The following is a 15632-nucleotide window of genomic DNA, read 5'->3' as shown; positions in this document are numbered from 1 at the left end:
CAAGGTGGTGGAGGAGGTAATTAACATCAGAAGCAGGATCAAACAGAAATGGCTAGAGGAGAGAGAGTAGAATCCCACCTTATGGGTCACTGAAGATATCGAGTTTTGGCAGAATAAGGTTTTTGAAGTGCCAAGGTCTGTGGCCAGCTACAAATTTCAACCTAAATGGAGAAGAAGGGCCTGCGACTGCAACCTAGACACTTGGATGGCCTTTTGAAACACTCAACCTTTTGAGCAGAATGACCCAACCTTTATGCCTTACCCTTGAAGGGTGGGAGTGGACTTTGACTCTAGTGTCCATGACCACTAGACTTCCTTGTAATCTATAATCCTCATTGTACTACATATGAAGAGGGCCTCATCTTCACATAAGAGAACTTGTGTGATACCCTAATCAATTCACTAACCAATTCTCTTCATGCCCTGACCTTGCCTTTATTACCACTTGTAATTACCTTAGACTGCTTAGGATACTCCTTAGACAAGACCCTACCCTGCAGGAGCGCAACCTTCCAGTCCTCCATTTTGATCCTAATGCTATAGATAGTTGTACGATGGCATGTAAAGTACATATATGAACATTAGTAAGAGAATTGAAAGAATTGGATCCCATATATCTTCCTTGTTTTTTTTTAAACTTAGATCTATAGAGTCTCTAGTTGGGGCTCTTCTTACAGGGCTCAAGTTGCTCCAATTGTAGACCCAACACTTTCCATGTAATAAATACAATGATATTTTACATTTACCCCATTACATATTCCAAGCATACATTTGATAGTTTTCAAGTCAGCGCTCATGTGCCATTCCACATTAAAATTACCAACCCCATCAACAACCAACATTTCTCCTTCACTTTGAGACTTAATAATGTTTGGAATACCTGTATGAGTAAACAACCATTTCAGTATTTCGTGATTCTCAATTGGCACCTGAGCTGCACCAATCCACCAAATCTCCATCTCAGACTGGAACTTATGCACTAATGCCTGACCCCCACCATTGATGTATTCCAATGCCATGTTCATGATGCAAATGTTGACTCTTTCCATCTTTTGTCATTTTTGAATCTATGCTTCATCTAACTTCAAGGCAAACTTTAAAACACTGTGACATTCCTCTAATGTGAGTCTATACATGTGAACCATTGTAATCTGCACTCTTCTTAGATCAACCCATATATTGTTAAATACATTGTATTCAAAACTAGATTTTCTTTTTGTCTTTTCATATGGCATAGATGCTTCAATATGAATGTATTCCCCGAAAACTTGTGGAATCTTACGATTCATGGCAGCCCTTGCAACCGATACTCCTAGGGCTCGAGGTAACCGAAATGTAGTTATTCTATTACATTTTAGATTTTTAAACCATAATCTTGAGATAGCCCGATAACCTTTTTGACTAATGCCCATAGTATCACATGTCTCTACAATTTCATTTGGTTTTACTGTGTCCTTTAAGTCCTTCAATAATTCTTTGAGAGTTGGGCCTCTCAAATCCATATTTTGAGGTGACCTAAGAATCCTCAAAATATCATTCTTATTCATGGTCTCTTTTAAAAAACTGATTCTCTCCTCACTCTCTCGAATATTAATACCCGACATGTTGGAGATATATTTTTTTGCAAGATTCAATCTTCTTTTATTTGCTCTCTCACACAAGCTAGTTATATTTTTTAATGGTCTCTTTCTCTCTCTTAATCCTATTGGAGTTTTCTTTAAATGTGCTAACTTGTCTTTTAATGACTTATTAGCATTTTCCAAAACGTCAATCTTATTTGTAAGCTCAAAAATGCTTGTCTATGCAATAAATAATGCTTTTCTCATTTCATTCATCTGAGCCATGTATGTGTAAGATGCAGAGTATAACCTTTTCCCATTATAACCTTCCCCAACATATCTCATGTAGTCATGAATATTAAAAAATTTAGGAGGTTTACCTATTGAAGGATCCTTTGGATAAATATTTCCATCTACCCACAAATCTATATGTTTCTTTCCTTGAGTTCGCAATCTGTTGGCCTCCATCTCATCTGTTACTCGACGATGTATACTTCTCCAAGATGAATAAATTGGATCTAGTTGGATGGTAAGTTTGTATTTGCATGTGCTCGCATTTGTATCACTTGCAGAGGTGTTGCTAAACATGTTAGTAGATCAATGATCACAGTGATAAGAAAGTGAGCACAAAGAAGAGAATGGCGAAAGAGAATGGACAAAGAGCGTATGAAAAGAAGACGCCGGAGTAGACAAATCGCGATATAGCTGGTCATTTCTCGAAAATACAAATTCTCCCAAGTTCCAAGACAAAAAACAACCGAAAAGGTGACACTGACATAAATTAAATTTGAGGGACAATTAATGGCTCAGCTCTTTGATGAATTCAATATTCTCTCATTAATCACATCTGAGCAACCAAATTTGGCATTTTCATTTTTCCAAAATCTCAACTAATTAGCAACTTAATCATTTTCTTACAAGTGCCTTTTTTGAAGTGTTTTTGGCCCTAATGTTGCCACTACTTTTCTTGATTCATAGGTGGCCTACATCTCCAGTTTCCTTTCTTTTGTGTAATGTCCTTCACTGGTCTCAATCAACTCATCTCTCTTCACAATTCTAGCTAGCTTAAAGCTGGCTCCTTCCATCAGCTGCTAAGGACCTTGTTTGTTTTCTTTAGATTGGAATACATCGAGTTTGATAAGCTAGTTGCAGCTCTTCTTCCATGACATTTGACATACATTTGTCTGCTTAATCTCCATGCATGCTTGCCTTTACCATCTTTACTATGGTCATCACTAACAATTTCATGAGCAGGAGTATTGATGATGGCAATATTTCTCGAATCTTTCACTTCGTCTTTAACACGACTCTCTATTCACCTTTCACTTCCACTGAAGTATTGATTGCGGCCTATGTCACCTTTGAACTACAAGCACTTGTGCAATGCCTTCTTCTCTATCACTCTAGATAGCCTCATCTTTCTCTTGAGTAGGTTGCCTTGGTTTTTGTTGTATATCCCATCCCAAAGTTAGTGCCGATGACAACTGACAAGGAAACCTTACTCACCTTCCATAGCCTGCTGCTCACGAGACTATTGTCACTTTTTTTGTGGATCCCAATTGCAATTGACCTTCAACATGGCCATCAACACACAGAATGCTCCCAAAAAGCACGTAGCTTTTTGTTATATCCAACATTAGATTTTCTTTCCTAAAGCTTTGCGACCTATCTCCTATGCTTGGCAAAGCAACACTTTTCTTAGCTTTTGTTTTGCAATATCTTCTACCTTTAAATATCGCATTGGCCATTCATGCATTAATAGAGTACAAGTAATTTTTTCAGCCAGAGAAACACATTAACAACCTGCATGTTCCTCTGAACAGGCCAACACATCCCCTTCAAACACACTCTCTAATTCCACAACACTTCCACATTTTCCATACATATCAATCAATGTGTTTGCCATAAAAATATATTTAACTAACCCCTTGCTCCAAGCATCACCATGTAATGCTTGTCCAATATTCATAACAACAACATGGGGTATCCACCCTCTAACTATGTTTGCTCTAAAAGAATGTCACATGCTTGAAGGGCCATCAACATTGTTTGTTGGTTTGGACTTATACCCTCTTCATGCATTTGTATGCATAACTACAAAATCATGTCTCCTTGGCCATATTCAAGGAATGCTGAGAGTACTACAATCTATAATAAAGTATCATAGTCATATAGCTTGTCAAAAACATTCATTGCATCCATCATTTTTTTGAGTTTTGGAAATTTTTTTGAGAAGGGCACTACTAATCCTAATATCCTTATGACTGCCTGGCTTCTTCATGTGCAAACTTTGGACTAGATACTCAACAATAGAATAAAACAAGCACTCATATGAGCTACCACTCACACAAACATACACACATTGTCGTGCCACTACGAAGCACACCGTGTAAAAAAATCTAGAGTGTGGCTTCCTTTTAGATTTAGAGAGTCAATGCCACTTTAATGTGTTAGTGTCCATGGTTCAAAATATTAGATTTTTTTTGACAAGTTTTTAGTCAATTTTTTATATTCTAGATATTATCTCTTGTAAAAATCCATAAAAACTATAGACAACTTCTAGATTAGGATGACATGTAAAAGAAATCATGTAGCTTTCAGCCAATTTGAGAGGATTTTATGTCAAAAGAGAGATTAATGAAATCACGCAACGCGCGATCGCTGTTTTCAGGCAATGAACAGCACTCTGAAGTGGGAGATTAAGAAGGAGTGATATGGTTGAATTTTGTGTCAGTGTCCTGTAATTTAACCCCCCTTTCGGAGCTAATGGAGGCATTACATTGGCAATCTGAGCAACATAGAGGAAGGTATTATTTTGTACACGTTTTTGTCTATTAGAGTTATATTTTCTCATAATGCTGAAAGAAACTGACAGGCTTCATCTTTGTTAGTATTCTTCTATATTTTCTAATTCTTTTTGGAAGTATTCTTCTACATCTTCAATCTCTTTGAACCCCTTCACTTCCATCTACTCCTCTCTCTAAATCTACCTTGACCCTGTTGTCTCTTATCTTCACGAACTTGGCTTGAAGCCTTCAACCCTTCTCTTATCTCTACCATCTCCGGAGTAAAAGCTCTTGAACCCCCATACATTCTTCTCTTGCTGAACCCCTGTGGTGACCTTCAACCCTACGCGCAGCAACATTGGTGAACCCGCTGTGAAGATCAGTGTAAAATAACTCCAAGATAGGGGATTCTTCAGGAGATACTCTACAACAATTGGTGCGCATACTGCAGGAAACTCAACAACAACAAATCCAAATGTTACAACAACAACAACAAAGGCAAGATGAAGAGAAGATTGATTCCACAGCTATCAAGGCCCTAGAGGAAGTTGGGCAGGATTTAAAATAATTTAATGGTCAAAATGTCTTTGTTTTTATTTGCTTGTATGTTGAAAAAATGCTCTTCTTTGGTGTACCACAACATGCATGGAGTCACTATTTCGCCAAACTAGCCAAGCATGGTCTTCAAGAGAGAATCCATGGTCTTTTTCAGTAAGATGCGGATTGGGCTGCGTTCAAAAAAGCCCTACGTGAAGAATTCATCTTAAAAGACTCTGGCCTTATGACGAAGAAAAGTTTCTCTAAATGGGTTGAAAAACCCAACAAAGGTTTAGCTACAACAGCTCTATACCATGAGTTTGAAAGTAAATTTGGACAACTTGATGCCGAAGACCAACAAAGTATGGAAGGTCAAAAGATTGAATTATTCCTTGAGGTTGCAAATCCCATTTTGCAAGAAAAGCTTGCTGATCACCTAGAATATGTTACCTTCGAATCAGGAGTCAAGAGTACATAGACAGATGTTACTGATGTAGTTAACATGATTGCTCAAAGAGGGCGGATGCGACTAAGATTGGGCTCTACTTCAACTTCAACAACTCCATTGATGGAGCTTGTTCCACCTTCAAAATCCCCTATTCCTTTGACTAATCGACCAACTCTTTCTTCTTCTGTTCCTTCTAAAAATGATGTAATGGATGAACTCATTAAAAGCATGTGTGACCTTCATCTAAATCTTACAAAAATTAGTTCCAAAAGTGGAGAAGCTGGATGTCAAAGTTGAAGAACGAGGATGATCATCAACTCAAAGACCCATGAGAGAAGGCTTTAAGAGGCGTTGTATTTGGTGCGACAGCCAACAACATGACAAGAGGGAGTGTTATGCCTTCCCTGAGGCTGAAGCACAGAAGCTCGTCTTTTGGAAAGATGAAAAAAATCATGCAGCTGAAACTGCTCTTCCACTAGAGCCAAATTTTGGCAATGGTGGAATGAAAAAAAGATTAGAAGATTTAGCTGTAAAGAATGCCTATGCAGCAATTGATGCAGCTACCTATGGGCTGCAAATTGAGCCAACTAAATCAAGTTTGAAAGAATGTAAAGCTAATGTGAAATCTAAAGTATGGATGCAGGCACTAGATCAAATGGAATGTGGTAAAGCAGTCAAAGAAGATTTGGCTAATGCCAGTCAGTGCATTCGAGGAATAACTGGTTGGAAAGAACCGATAGATTCTTTTTTCGCCTTTGCACATTTGGCTGACGTCAATCATAAAGAATTCTTGATTGAAGAAAAGAGAAGAAGAGAAGACGAACCAAGGCCTTCCTCTTCTGGCCCTCCAAAACGGGTAACTAGAAGAACGCCTAAATAACCAAAGCTTGCTGAAAATATAACCCCATATCAAGAAGATGGAAGATGTGCCACAAACAAAGAAGACCGAAGGAAAGAAGAAAGGCAAGCCGCCACGCTATAAATTGCAGTCTGACATTGAATCTACAACCGATCTCAAACGAGTCCTAGAAGAATGAATTCTAGGAAGAAAAATTGAATTCACCTTAGGCGAAATTCTTGGAATTTCCAGATGTGAATTCCATGATGTAATTATTAATGTAATCAAAAGGAAAAGACAATATGTTGGTGATGAAGCTAAAGAAATAGTGCATGCTTTTTTGCAAGTTCTTCGAGTTTTTGTGTAGGATAAAGAGAAGCTGACTTCACAAGGAATCCAACTTGAAGCAATTAAAGAATTAATTGCAACAATTGAAGCTGAAGATAAAGAAAGCATGAATGCAAAAATTAAAGAAGTTAAAGCTGAAAATGTAATGGTTAGCTGGTCCAAACCAAATGGGCAGCCCACCTCTCAAAAAGAAGGTCGTCTACAGCACATGCATGAGGAGGAAGAGGTTTGGTTCATTCCAAGCAGTCACTACTCCCGTACGCATTGGGCAAGAGCAACAATGGAGACAGTCAGAATTCAAGGAATTTTGGGCTGCATTTCTTTTGACATAAATCCTCGATTCATTGCAGTTCTTCTTGTCTAGCTTCCTGTACTTGTACTTCACTTTATTTGCGACTTCAAAGTCTTCATGACTTTTATGCTTCTTCTTCTTATTCTTTTTCTCTTTGATCTTTTGGTCCTCTTGATCTGCTTCTTCATTGGCTTTGCTTGCACCAATTGTATCAGTCTTTATGTCCATGTCCCCCCCAAGCAAAGGTATCATCATCTTTGAGGCAGCAGAAATGTCTTCAAAATCTTTAAATAAATTCATCGATTGCTCTTCAAAACAAGTAAATCCATCCATCCCTGTAAGCGGAATAAACAAGTCTTCCATGTAGTTGAATTGAGCAACAAAAGTAATGTTACTCTTCATGAGAAGCATCTTCATAAAAGACTTGATTTTGGTCATTCCCATGATGTAAATCAGATTCAAATGACCGAGAATAACTGGCAATGAGTTAATCTTTGTATGTGTCAAAAGACACAAGCAATGGTAATGAAGTATCAAAAGATACTAGTTTGAAATTTGATGTTTGTTGCTTGATTTTGACTTTATCTTCTTCAAAAACTCTTCATAGCTTCTCCTCCTTGCTAATTTGATGGTTGAACACTTGCTAAAACTTCAAATTACAGTGGCCTCGGCTTGGTTTAAGTGACAGGAGAGAGAAAATGAAGGAAAAATGAACTTGGTGAAGTTTGGCTATGGTTGTCCTGTCAAAACAAGGACCAACTGGTAAATGAGCTCCCACGAGCTCCACAAGTCGAATCTGCTCAAACCCTTTGAGATGAAGGACCCTCACTAATGGATCTAACTCCCCCTAAGAGGGTTTGTACTCATTTTTCCCGAGTTGAGAGATCTAAGCCTTCAAAGTGGTCGTTGTCAAAACTATGCCCAGATTCGGAAAAATGCAAATGTCGGGCATGGTATGCATCAATATCCTTGATTTTTGTGCCAACAAGTTGCGCTTTGACCTAAAGAACAACTCTTGAGAAGAAAGCTTGAAGAGATATGTCCTGGTTGATGAGATATGGCTGCTCCAATAGAGGTAGATAGGTGTTGTCCACAGACACAGTTATGGCAGCGACTCTGAAAAGAGGCAATGCTGAAGCTATAGTTGCCCAATCTCAATGATTGAGGTGCCAAGGAGGAGCTCTCGAAGTAGAGAAACACTTCTCCAGAAGGAAGTTTAGAGAGATTTGGCCTGTGGAGAGAGACATGAAAGCTTCAAGCTGATAGGATACTGTTGGCTATGGCTGCCATGGAAGCTTCATTGAAGACAGGAATGCAAATGAAGTTGGAGATAGGGTCCAATACTCAAACTGAGCTGAGGTGAGATGGAAAGGAGCTGAGAGGAGTGAAAGGAGAGTTGGGCCATGCTCAGCTAAGCTCTGATACCATGTTAAATACGCAGATCTAGAGCATGGTAGGAGCTATGGAGGATGGAAGATGAAGACAAGAATCATGTTGACATAGACAAGGAGAGACCAACTATTACACAAGTGAATTAGGTTCCAAGATGGAAGCTTGGACTCATAAAGACAATCTTGTGTAATGGACTGACAAAGACAAGATACTTAACTGAAAGTACAAAGCATCATGACATTGTATTCATTCTATATGAAAAGTGGTAGTCAAGTACAAGGCTTTATAGTTGTTGGATGGCTACAGTTTTCCTCTCTGTGCATATGGGATTCAATCTGCCTGCATGTCCTAAGCCCAGAACTGCCTCATACAAAGAGGCTACAATAGGTGTGATTGTAAATATCTCAACACACTCTCTCCCTCACTCACTCTTGCTCCCTCCCTCAAGCACTCACAAGCAAAGCAAGCAAGAGAAAAGAAGAGAAGAAGAAAAGAAGAAGAGTCTACTTTTCCACACACTAAAGAATGAGCTCTCATTCACTTTTTGAACTTTATATACAAAACCCTATTTCCCTTGGGCGGTCATCCCCTTTTTACATGGTCAGTGCCCTTTTTTCCATTGTTCTCATATCTTCCTAACTTCCTTCCTACTGCCTATCTACCTTTACAATTTGCAAGGGTGAGAGTTCGGTGCTCTTTTACAGAGGTTTTAGCTATGCCTTTATATTTAAAGGTGTGCCTTCTTGCTTTTGGCTTCTTGTGGCTTCCATGGTTGCGTCTTGTACTCCCAGTGGTTATTCCAATGCTTTAAGATTTCTTCCGGGCCCACTCTCTTGTAGGGCACCTTTTCCTTTTTTCTACCTTGCACTTTTCCTCTTAATGCCTCATTTTCCACTTCCTTCACTTTGCAGTAAACATTACCCCCCTCCTAGTTGAGCACCAACACCATGGCACGGTTAGGTGGTGAGTCACGGACAGTGTTCCTAGGGTAGCTAGGTGGCTTTTTGAGTGTGTATACGAGTCCTATTGGGAAGTGTGTTGGAGGGATTTATGGAACTGGAAGGCCCTTGCATTGGAAATGAGCCCTAGTGTTAGAGGGATTTATGGAACTGAAAGGTCCTTGAGTTTGGAATGAGCCCTAGTGTTGGAGGGATTTATGGACCTATTGGAGGGATTTATGGAACTGAAAGGTCCTTGCATTGGGAATGAGCCCTTGTGTTAGAGGGATTTATGGACTTGCTGGAGGGATTTATGGAATTGAAAGGTCCTTGAGTTTGGGATAAGCCCTGGTGCTGGAGGGATTTATGGATATAGTGGAGGGATTTATGGAACTGAAAGGTCCTTGAGTTTGGAATGAGCCCTAGTGTTGGAGGGATTTATGGACCTACTGGAGGGATTTATGGGACTGAAATTGAACAGTGTGTTGGATGGATCCCTCTGCTAGCCCTCCGCACTTACCATCTCTTGCGTTGTTCCAAATGAGCTTCTTCATTCACTTTTTGATTGGGGTTGTTGCGTCCACCCCTTGCTTTGTTGTGCGTGCATGGTTGTACGTTGCATAAGATGGGGAGTGCATTGCATGGATGATGGGGTCTTTGGAACTAGTGGTCGGGGGGCGTGTATTCATACTTGGAAAGAAAAGAAGGTGTACTACCTGGGGGTGTGTCTTCCTTACCGTAGAGTGTAAGGTGCTTGTGCTTGTGGAACTAGGAGAAAGCCCGCGGTGGTATCCCACACTTGAGGACCCAGTTTGTGCATAAGGGAGGTGCGGTGCAGGGGGCTTAGGGTGACAAGTCTACCCATAGGCAAGTGTTACCTCCCTAGGTATTTCTTGCCCTTGATGTGCCCTAAGCGTGAAATGGGGAATCAAAATGAGGCTGGGGGGTTAGGGACGTAGACGATCGATACAAAGCCAGCCAACTGAGGCCGGGTGCACCTAACTTGAGAAACCCTAAGTGCAGTGACTGTGATCGATGTCCAGCTTGCGGTGTCTACGTGTGATATTTTTTTTCTCTTTTTTTTGGGTTACATAGTTGTGACAGAAGTTAATCTTCGTCATTGGAGTGAGATGAAGAAGGGGGCTTAATATATTTGTTAAGAAACTGACGGCTTTGGAGATACCCCTTGAGGTTTAAGCGGACATGAAGGGTGGTGGTGGAGAGTAGAGATTAGAATTATTGATAAACTTCTTAGGTTGCATCTTGACTATGCATACTCAATTAAGCCTTTGTCTTTATCGAATGAGTGTATTGACAAATGTGAGACATTACCATCCAAAATGGGTTTTCATGGAGGTCAAGTCCATTTAATAAAAGATCCAACACTTTCAGGGAAAACAAGAGATGTCTTGGCTGATGTCTCAATGGGAGACTCAAAAGCTAGACATTTTTTAGGTAACCATACAGGAAAATAGGTGAGCATTACTTGGGAGCATTGGAGAGAGTTGTGTTGGATAATGACAAACGTTGCAACCACACCACGACTTGCATTTCTAAGGATGGAGGTTTGGAGACATGTTGATGTCTTCCTAAAGCTCCTCAAGCAATAAACGAAAACGTACACGTATCCAGAAGAGTGCAAATGTTCGATTACAAATCTTGTTCAGGCAATAAAGGAGGCATGGGGAGAAAAATATATCACTTTTGATTTGGTAAGAGAGAATATTTAATCCAAGCTTTCTTCGATAAAATTTAATCCAAGCTTTCTTCGATAAAATTTCCATTGGTAGAAAATTTCCAAGCTTTATTTGGTAAGAGAGAATATTTAATCCAAGCTTTCTTCGATAAAATTTCCATTGGCAGAAAATGATTGTTTCTCTTATGAATTTGTAGCATATTCTTCATATCCATGGGCCTTACTTTGTGGAGGAGCAAGGCCCCCTCGCAACTTATAGCGGCCAAGGCATGGAAAAATCTCACTATCAAGCACATACAAGTTTTTTTCGAAGCACAAGACATGGAGGTGGAGTTACAAAAAGCAATGCTCTTGAGGAGCTATTCAATTGGTTTTTTTGATGACAACTTCAAAGAATGAATACTTCAACTTAAGATTTCATAGTATTTTTCAACGACAACTTCAAAGAATGAATACTTCAACTTGAGAATTCAAGAAAGGAAAGTACAAAGCTAGCTCTCAGGAGCCTTTACATCATCCTCCCTTTCTGGGATATTTCCTCTATAACACATAAATTTTCTTCTCTTGTAGCCAACTATTGATTTTATATCAGTTTGATTTGCTGCCAAAGCATAAGATGAGAGGGCCAGAAAGTATCCTGCTCTAGAAGCAGAGAAACCAAGACCATAACCAAAAATCCTAATTGCCGCAGTCTTCTCCAAAAGCATCACCTTGTGTGCATTGTATTGTAACCCAGAGAAACCAAGTAGCCTTGTAAGTGCCTTGATACATAGTATAGGCCATGTTGCCTCCTCTGAGAAGATGTTATGAAATACCAAGAAAACATGTAGATCAATCCTTGTGCTAAGTAATGGCCAAGTGCAACATCTTTATGTGAACTAATACCAACTCTTGTCCCTTTAAACCGTCCCAAGAAGTTATCAAAATCTTCAATCTCCAACTGTAAAAAAAGATAAATGTCAAATGAATGTTAAAATCAAACATATTAATGTATTACATCTTACAAAATTTGAGATAATAGTACCAATTGATTCTCATCATTTTCTAGCTTAGTTGGATTCCATATGTTAATTGATGATTGCACCTCATTGTTATCTTCCAATTCTTTAACATATTGCGACTCTTCTCTTCCAAAATGAGAAATTCCAAGTCGGTCTTGAAGGCTGTGGAACTCCTCTTCAATAATCCCATACTCTTCCTCAGCATTCTTTGCCTTACGAAAACAAAGAGAAAGGGCATTCCCTGCTTCAATAAACTTGGCGTCTGTAATTTCAGTGTCAAGTTTAAGTAACTCTTTTTTCGATTCATTTTCGACGTCAACAATGCCATTTGTAGCATCAGAAGCCTCTGCAATGATGGCCAAATAATAATCCTCCCTAAGATTGAAGAGCCTTTGAATGTCTGCTAGCAGTATGTAATCCTTGTCCTTGATAGGGAAAGTTGGAAGTGAAGCAACTGTATAAAAAGAAGAGTCACATACAAGATCTGCATTTGCATGGTTTTCTTCAATAATGGTCTCAGCTTTGAATTGGGCAACATCTAGTTTGCCAGCAATATTTGCTTCTTGCTCAGGGTCCAAACATACCTCTGCATCCTTGTCATTTGCTACCTCATCCAAAAGGAAAACTATATCGGTCACCTGAATTACGGCGTGAGGAGTTGTTTTTTTAATCTACGCTTAAACATATTTGTGCCGTATCAGTCACCGCAAATACGGATCGAGCAGTGCTTTTTAAACATGCGCTTCATTGTTTTCGTGCTGTATCGGTCACTACAAATATGCGCTTCACTGTTTTCGCGTCGTATCGTTCACCACAACTACGGCACGAGAGGTTGCTTTTTAAAACTTCGCTTCATTGTATTCGCGTCGTATCAGGCTACGGCTCGAGAAGTTAAACTATGCTTTAGCCTATTGCAAATATGACGCAAGGAGTTACATTTTAGACCCACGGTTTTTTCCTATCGCGCCGTATCGGTCATCTGCAAATACGGTGTGAGGAGCTTCATTTCAAACCTGAGCTTTTTCTCCTATTGCACCGTATTTTTTATTTTTGTTTGGGTTACTTATGGTTTTTTAATATTCTAACTAGTCTCATTTTTTACTCATGGTTTTTAAATGTTCTAACAAGTCTCATTTTTCTGTAGGTTCATGGCTAGGACAAAGCAGACTGCAAGGAAGGTGTATATAGACAGCAAAGAGAGTGAGGAGGAGACAAGGCTTTCAGCTTCTCAATCTTTCCATCTTGAGATCCCACCTGAGATCCCACCTACCCCTGGTTGCCCTCAGTCTCCTGCCATGGAATCTAAGCGATCTAGTGCAGAGACAATGTCTTCTCTTGCCCAGAGTAAGCTTCATCATCTACAATCCTCCCCTACAACAACTGCTAAGTTTCCAACCTCCCACAAACAGAGAAACCTGGACCCTCTTATGCCCATGGAGAAGAAGACCCTTCCAAGCCGAAGAGAAAGAGAAAGTCTAGATTTTTTTATGTTCAAAAATGTTATAGTGAGATAAGGAAGGCACAAAGAGCTACACAGCATGTGATTCCAAAGACAACATTTATTAGGGTTGTCAAAGATATTTCTTTTAGATTATCAAGGGTGTCCCTGAAGTTGGCATGCAAAAAAAATGGCAGCTTGCAGCCATTCTTTGCCTTCAGGAGGCTGCTGAAGACTTCGTTATTGATTTTATGAATGATGCTTACATTGCTACTGCCCACGCTCATAGAATAACTTTGATGAACAAAGACTTTAGTATGGTTAGCAGAATCAGGTATAGGTTCGACAAGGTATTGAGGCCCTTGCCCACTACTGATAAAAAAGCATTTGAGATCCTTATTGTTCCTCCAAAATTGTCTAGGAGAGCAAAACAGCCAGTGATTGAGGATGTGACACATTTACACCCTGCAAAGACCACATCCGAACAAGTGTCTGCCTATCAAGAACCTGAAGAAGTCGCCCATCAAGAATGACCACAAGAGACTATAGAGTCAGAGGATGAAGTTTGCAAGAGAAAAATCGATGTCCTTGGTCCTGTCAATCTGAAGAGAATGGGTGAGGTATACGGGAAAATGGTTGTGAATGTCTCTTGGACTTCTTCAGAAGACTATCTTAGTATTTTCCCTGTGGACAAAGGAATGTTTGTTAAGAAATATATTCAATTGTCAGATTCAGTAGTCTTTTGTTGCATAAGGTAAGGATTTTTGGCTCAAATTTTTTTAAATGGAATGATAGTGTTGTTTTGTTCATTGCAATTGACATTCATTTGGTTTTGCTTTTGGTTTTAGGGCGTTGATTTCTTCTCTTAGCCAAGAAATCTCTAAAATTATATTTATCGTTGATCCACTGTTATCAGTGGAATTGTTTTCAAAATCTCATTCAAACATAGAATTATTTTTCAGATCGTTCGATCCAATTACAAACTACCATATTTTTTTTCCTTACGTTGAAATGTATGCAATTTTGCAAAGGGTTTAATGTATACTTCTTTATAGTATGCATTTCTTACTAACATTACTTTGCAGAGGACATTGGAGCTTAATATATATTGATATTCTCACTCGAGAAATTATCCTTATGAACTCTCTTAGGGGTATCCACAGTCAAGCAAAAATGTGTGTTGAATACAAATCCTCACTTTTTGGTTTATTGTTTATTTTATTTATTTTTCTTTTTTTATAATATGTTTTCATTTACAGTGCTGGGAGGTTGGTGGTAACCTTTTTGGACACTACATATGAGGATATTACTCATTCTAAAAAACCATATAGTTTTCTCTTACAAGAAGTGCCCTTACAAAATGATGTGTATTCTTGTGGATGGAGAGTAATTTCAAATGTTTGTAGGACAATAGATTCAAACATTCTCAAGATAGATGGGGTTAATGTAAGTATCTTTCACATTCTATTTTGAGCAACGTTATTAGATTTTGAGCAACAACATTATTATCAAATTTTATAATCATTTCATTTCTTTGTTTTTACTCCCTACAAGCACGAACTATCACTCACCTAACAACTTATTATAATTTTTCTTGCAGTGCCAAGATTACCCCGATTCATACACATGGTGGATAAGAGAGAGATGTATTGAGTTAATTTTGGACAAGGAAATCACGCCAATCAACCCCGACTCTCCTCCACTTAAATCCTTAACTAAGAATAAGGCAAAAGGCAAGTCATCTGGAAAGACAAGTAAGGCAAGCTCCATAAAGACAGAAATGCCAATACTTTCTCATCCATCTTCTCATCTACCTCCTCAAGAGAAGAGGGCCCTTGTCCAAGTTAAATTCTTCAACCAACAAAAAAAAAAGCCACTGCAACTGTAAGATCTATCTTTTCAAAAAGTGATGAAGAAGTTACAATGATGAAAGAAGACAAATAGATACAAATGGCAAGATCTTTGTATATCTACACTTCAATTTTGTAACTCTTCATTCAATGAAAAGCTTTTTGTCCAATGTAATGTTTTCAATTTTATAGCTCGAAGCTTACAATTGAAGGAGGCAAGCAACTCATACAAGAGAAAAAGCATTTAGCTCTTTTCCCTACTACTTTACCATTTACTTTGAACTTATATTCTGGGGATGTAGAGTCTAGTATCTCCAAGGTATCCCTTACATCTTTAAGATTCCAATTGGAAGTGATATTTACCTCCTTTTCTATAACTTGCACCTTAAGATTGAAGGGCATGCAATCTGTATCTGAATCTAAGGGAATCCACATGCCTAGTTTAAGTTTGTATCTCCTATAATCAAAACCTAAAGCAAGAGTTTGTCGTGCTATATTATAACACAGAG

Source organism: Lygodium microphyllum, chromosome 10, assembly GCF_053477565.2.
Source record: "Lygodium microphyllum isolate KBCC chromosome 10, Lygodium_microphyllum_v1.1.10, whole genome shotgun sequence".
NCBI classification, from domain to species: domain Eukaryota; kingdom Viridiplantae; phylum Streptophyta; class Polypodiopsida; order Schizaeales; family Lygodiaceae; genus Lygodium; species Lygodium microphyllum.
This window is presented reverse-complemented; position numbering follows the sequence as displayed.